Source organism: Grampus griseus (assembly GCF_964374135.1).
Source record: "Grampus griseus genome assembly, chromosome: 3".
NCBI lineage: Eukaryota > Metazoa > Chordata > Mammalia > Artiodactyla > Delphinidae > Grampus > Grampus griseus.
The window spans coordinates 36782118-36788782 of NC_139019.1; the positions used below are offsets into that span (position 1 = coordinate 36782118).

The 6665-nt window shown below is 39.1% G+C and overlaps 1 pseudogene across 1 annotated transcript; it reads right to left on the reverse strand.

Moving 5' to 3' along the window:
- Positions 1 to 3238: 3238 nt before the first annotated feature.
- On the reverse strand, positions 3239 to 3608 carry LOC309820750 (gamma-aminobutyric acid receptor-associated protein-like; annotated as a pseudogene). The gene has a single exon. The product of its transcript is annotated as a gamma-aminobutyric acid receptor-associated protein-like (transcript).
- Positions 3609 to 6665: the final 3057 nt, after the last annotated feature.

The window sequence follows — 6665 nt, forward strand, 5'->3', positions numbered from 1 at the left end:
TCTGTACCAGTTTACATTCCCACCAACAGTGCACAAGGGTTTTCTCTTCCCCACATTCCCTGGTATACATTCTTAAGTGTTCCTTATCAAGAACTGTGAAAAATATGAGACAAATTAGCCTGCCACCATATCACGGATGCTGGTAGAGGCAGACGAGTCCTGGATTAGAGCTAAAAGATAGGTTATTACTCTCAACAATAGTTTGTGGCCAGAGGATTATCATTTTTGTGCTAGTTGCACACATCTGAATTCTCACAAGATAACAAAGATCCATATTACACTTGCACATACAGCAGATTGTGTCACAAGAGAATGACTCCAAGCTAATGGAACCCAAATCTTTTATCATGGGCAGTAAACCTGCTTGCTGTTGCTCTGGAGGAAGACAGTAATTTCATTATACTGGCCTTTTGCTCAGAAGAAGACATATCTGTCTTCCAAGGCTATTCATTATACAGCTGTCTGTGAAAAGATAGTTCAATACAAAGGCAGCTAGTTAGTGCCTCTGCTCAAAAGAAGTGCAGAAATGCAAGAGACCCATGGGGAATTGTCTTTCAGAAAATACTTCCAGTTATTAGCAGAGATTTCTGTTTGTTTCGCAACTGGATATATTCCTTTTCATTGTAAAGATTTAATGTCAGTTCAGTTCAAGGATTGTGTCCTTCCCTGATGTACTGCAGGCTCAAATCTGGCCTCCTCCACTCTTGGAGTAAGGGAGCAGGTTCTGGCTCAAAGAAATCTCATCTTTTTCCCTTCTATGCACTCACTCCCCACTTTTGGGGGCAAGGTGGATAACTAGGGGACTTAGGTATCAGTGAGAGAGGGATGCCTCTGGCATCTGGTATTGATTGGTCTCATTTTCTCCTAGTATTTTCTGTTGACATGATGTTTGAAGACATATGGGCATATTTTCCTCAGCTTGCTCCAGACTCCGTTCCCTCTTCAAAGGATAGCCCCGACTCCCTTTGACAAGTCAAAGGTATAAAATCACCAATCTTTCTCTGGTATGAACATCTATTCACTTGACGTCTATGACCTCTTGAGCAGCAATGCAGCTCATGCCCACCACTAACCTTCATGCACCTTTACATGTAGCATCAAGAACACTTGCTATCCTCTCTTGAACCCTTAAAGAACTGCAGAGAACTGGGTCAGGAGTAAGGTTGCCCCATCTTCTTCCAGGCATATTTCACCATGGCCCCTTGAAGACCATAATGATATCAAGCTTTTCAACTCTCCTCAAATCCATCAACTCAAATTCAACATCGATCAACTTGTTTCTTTCACTAATACCTTTATTCTTTGTCTTCAGTGTGAAAAAGGATCACCTATGACATTTGTTAAAATTCAGATTTCCAGCTCCCAAGCATAGAGATTTAGTTTTAAGAGTTTGAATGTTTAACAAGCTTTTCACATGATTCTGATCATGATTTTGATACATTGGTCCCTCTGTTTCCCATCTCTTATCAGAATAAGTAGTATTCTTCAAAACAGTGCAAATACTGTGGAAACAGTGTAATATATTGGAAAAAGCATTGGCTTTGCAGTCAGCTAGATGTGCATTCAGATCCTGGTTCTGTTAGTTATTAAAACTTTCTTCTTTTTGAAAGGAAATAGATCTTTGGTGACATCTAAGAGAAATTAATTGGTGCATGTGCCATAAAATATGATAAGCAGGAATGTCTAGTTTTCTATAAAGGGTGAGATAGCATTTTCAGCTTTTCAGTAGATATTTCAGCAGGCAATATGATCTCTGTCACAGCTACTCAACTCTGCTGCTGTAGCATAAAAACAGCCATAGAGGGGCTTCCCTGGTGGCGCAGTGGTTGAGAGTCCTCCTGCCGATGCAGGGGACACGGGTTCGTGCCCCGGTCCGGGGAGGTCCCGCGTGCCGCGGAACGTCTGGGCCCGTGAGCTGTGACCACTGGGCCTGCGTGTCCGGAGCCTGTGTTCTGCAACGGGAGAGACCACCACAGTGAGAGGCCCACGTACCACAAAAAAACCCAAAAAAAAACAGCCATAGACAAGAAGTGAGCAAATGAGAGGGGCTGTGTTCCAATGAAACTTTATTGACAAAATCAGAGGCCGGCCAGTGCTGGTTGTGGTTTATTGTCCCCTCTATAGAACATGAAAGTGATAAAATCAAACTTGTGAATGTGTACATTATGAACCATAATTTGGTGATCAATTTTATAATTGTAAATCAGTTTTCCAGAAAGAAAGAAAATTTAAAAAGGACTTGATTCTGGGGTCACATTATGGAGGAATTAACCACCACTGGGCCAGATTTTGCATCTCTAATTGTTATTAATTGGAAGACCTTCTTTATGATGGAGTGTCACCTGTCTTTAAGGGGAGATTTGTAGTAGAGTGGATTATTTGTCCATTCTTTACTTTAGTCACATAATTAATTTATAAATCCATACTCTTTGGCATGTAACTTTCTTTGCTTGCCTATAGTTGGTAGAGCAGACTTACTCAGTGTTTTTCTTTTTAATGTCAACCTTTGGTCAGTGGGGTATTAGCAACTGTGACACAAAGAGAAATTTGTAAAACTGTAGCATAATTGGCCCTGTACTTTAGAACACACACACCATGAGGACACACTTAGGCTAGCCTTCTGGTTCCATGAGGAGGCTATCAAACATGTGAGGCAGAGCCGCTCTACTGAACCTAGCTGCCTCCAGAAGCATGAGTGAGTCCAGTTATGACCAGTAAAACCACCCAAACAAGCCCAGCTTAGACAACCTTCAACAACATGCAGCTAAGTGAGAATAAGTGGTTCAGTGTTTCAAGCCAGTTTCATTTCAATAATTTGAATTTTTTTTTTTTGGTGCTTTCCTCTTTATTGATGTGCCTTCTACCTTCCTCCCACAGTTTCAGTCCCTTCCATTTACCCCCCAAAAAGAAGGTAGTGAAACGGGATTGTTGGGGTTCTGTGTCCCGTGGGCAGTTAGAAAGGGAACAGAAAGCAAAATAATCACTGGATGTGACAGAGATTGACAATCAAGGAGTCTAAAGCAGAATGGGAAAGGTGGTAGAGAAAGGGGAAGAAAGGAGAAAGGAAAGGTATTAGAGGACATCTCCCCCAGTAATCCTCTTGTTAAGAGGGGTTGGAGGAGAGTCTCAAACATTATGAAGTGCAGGTCCTGAGGAAGAGAGTTGGTGTTCGAGCCTCAAGGAGGAGTAGGTCAAGGAAGGGGGCCCCCTCTCTCTTTGTAGAATGGGACCACCTCACCTTAGGGGCAGCAACTTCACAGGCCGTAGACACTTTCATCACTGTAGGCAATGTACAGAAAGAAGTCTTCTTCATGGTGTTCCTGGTAGGGCTGACCCATAGTGGCACTGGTGGGTGGAATGACATTGTTGACAAAGAAAAACAAGGCATCCTCAGCTCAGAGATGAATTTGCTTCCCGATCAAGAAGTAGAACTGACCAACTGTATGATCAGAAGGCACCAGGTATATCTTTTTGTCCAGGTCTCCTATCCGAACTTTGGGAGCCTTTTCTACTATCACCGGGACCCAGTCCGGGTATTTCTTTCAGATTTTCTAGCCCTCAGAGCCACGCTTCTCTAACGGATACTCCCCTTTATACATGAAGTTCATCCTCCCAGTTCCTGGGCTGGACCGGGCTGGGCTGAGAGAACCTGGGGTGGGGGCCGGGAAGAGAGGGCAGGTGGTGGCGACCTCAATAATTCGATTTTTTTTGTTTGTTTTTCGAAGTGGTCTTTCTCCAGATAGGATTTAATTTTCTTTAGGTAGACGAGTATGAACACATCACCTTGTTCCATGAGAGACTGGGTTTTGGGCTGTTAGGGCTGATCTATTTCAGGTTTGTTCTTTAATTTTAATTAATTAATTAATTAATTTAAAAATTTTTTTTCACACATACACACTGTATTTTATTTTTACAAGAGATAAACTGACACCAAGCATTGTAAAAGGATGACCACAACAATAATTTGAATTTTTCACAAATTTTTATATGATTCTGATATGTTATCTATTGGGTCCTCTATTTTTCCTCATTGAGTTTTGGGATGGTTTTTAACACAACATTATTTTGATCAGAATTAACTGATAAAGGGGTAATGTCATATGTATTTCACAGACATAGACAGACAGTCAGACAGACAGACACAGACACTCCAATACAGGTCTACTGGCTTAGAATTTGCATGAAAATTTTCTTTTATTTCTTTAATATTGTTTTTCCAGTCTCCATTGCTGGTTTCAGAAAATGATGCTAGAGCCATAGGCAAGAACCAAATGAAATGGTATGTGCCAATTTATAATTTAGTAGCCGTAAGAAGCCACTAAAGGATTCTAAGCAAAGGTATCTCATGTTTATATTGTGCTTTAAATTTTTAATATTATCAATCAGATATACGGAAGTGCAATTTTATTTTCCATAAAATAATTATTTTTGATTTTAGCCCCAAATCTGCTAATAGAGAGAAAAATAAAAATAACTTACAAACTCAACCCTGCCAAGCAACCTAGTTTCTTCCACTTTAGAACTTAGTCTCTTCCAGGTTAGCTAGGTAAATCAAAGGCTCTCCACCTACTCTATTTTATCTACTCCCACGTCACCCTTCTTTTTCACCTCTCTTTGGTGGCTATCTGAGCATTTAAAAAAAACTTGTAAGAGTGGGATAAGAGGGGCCTCTGTTCCTTGAGCTGCCCTTTCGATTCTTTCTGGTCTCCCTTATTGATGTACCCATTCCCTTCTGTCTGTAGCATCGGCTACTATGGCCCATGGTCATCCCACAGTTTCCAGTCAAAAGGGGACTAAATACTTTCCCAGTACGAATTACATGTGTCTTCAGATCTCCAGACCACTTATTAGCACTTTAAAATGCAAACAGGAGCTTGTGAACCTATTCCATTTACATTCACACCATGGGGAACTGGAGTCAAAGGTTATCTTGGGTCCATTCTCTCTGATTAAATACACCGCGTGCTGGAGGTGCTCTTTGAGGTGGTGTCTTTCCAAAGTTCAAACATAAAGGGAAATACAAACTTCTGCTTTCAGCTAGGTTTGAAAATTATTAAGAATGCAGAATCTAGGATAATGCTTCTCAAATTTCAATATGCATATGAATCACCAAGCAATCTCTTTAAGATGCAGATCCTTATATAGTAGGTCTGGACTGGAGCCGTCCAAATCTGTATATGAACAAGCTTCCAGGTAATTCCAGCGTTGCCAGTCCATGAACTGCACTGTGAGAAATGGAATCACATTAAGTTCCAGAGCATTTGGAAACTGATTGGAAGGCAGAGTTAATGTCAAGGAAAATCTTTGAGATAGCTTACCATCCTTTAAACTGGCCTTGCCAACTGTTTAGAGTGTTATAACTTTCTTCCCCAGCAATTCCAAAACACTGCAAATTTATGTTTGGTATAACCTTCATCACCATGTATTGAAATTATTTTCTGTCCCCCTCAACTCTCTGAAACAACTCTCTGTGCCTAATTCTTTTGGCACTGCTTTTGCCCGATCCAGTGGAACACCGAATATTCTCAAGAAATGTATGATGAATGGCCTGTGTTCTCAGTTTAGGTGTGCAAAATATGCCAATATCTTTACCAAACCTCTGAGTGTTATAAGTAAAAAAAAATCTACATCAGCTTGTTTCCTTTCATTTGTAATGTAGAGGGACAGCCTAGCCAATTGAACTTTCTGGTTGCTGGATTTTAAAACAATATAAAAGAAACATATACATAATATGCAAAACTGAAAAGACTATTGTTATTTCACCATCCTCCTCTCCACTCTCATCCTATACCCCTTGCCTCAGAATATTCATTGGCTAAGTGCTGAAGAGCAAAAACTAAAATATTATCATCTATGATTGAATTTTGTTACAGCACATATTTATGAGAATGTAATTCATCTCAAAAGTCTACATAATTACTGTTTCTCTTAAATAATTTTAAAAAGTATAATATAATGGAAAAATTTGGAATCTACACTGGTCCTAGAAATACAGCCTGTTTCTAAATATAAAATTAATTATTACATTCTAAGCTTTCTGTGCAGCGTTCAAACAACCAGTTGGTGAGGTACAAGTCAAATGAGAGAAGAGGAACTGGTCCAACTATCAAAAATGCATTTCTAAGGTAAAATTTGCAACGGAACATGTTTAGATCAGGGTTTTAATCTATCAATCATTATTATCATTAAACTATTATTTTCCAACTTTATATAAGCTCCCTTTGGCTCCCTGAATGCTACAGTTGATTTTAAGCTCTAATCCAAAGTGAAATGTAGCATTCTTTTTGCTTTATGTAGAAACATCAGTGACTTTCAAATTATCCAAGAAAAGACAAATTACCAATAATCAAACTTGTTTGAATAATTTTTAAGTGATTCCAGGCAATATATATTTACTAATGTATAGAACATGGGAAGTTTTAGCTTCAAATTATGAACTTGCAAAAAGTTTGTAAAGGACTGAATATAAAGGGGGAGTTATAGAAAATATTTGGTCACCTTAATTATAGGTTTAAATGCCACAAATGCTATAATAATACTTTTTACTTTTTTTAGTTTATAAGCAACCAAACCACTTTATAAACATTAAGCCAAATATCTCTTTAAAGTAAGACTTCTTTTTTTCTCCCTGAGTATCATTTATAGACTGATAAAAATGAAGTGAA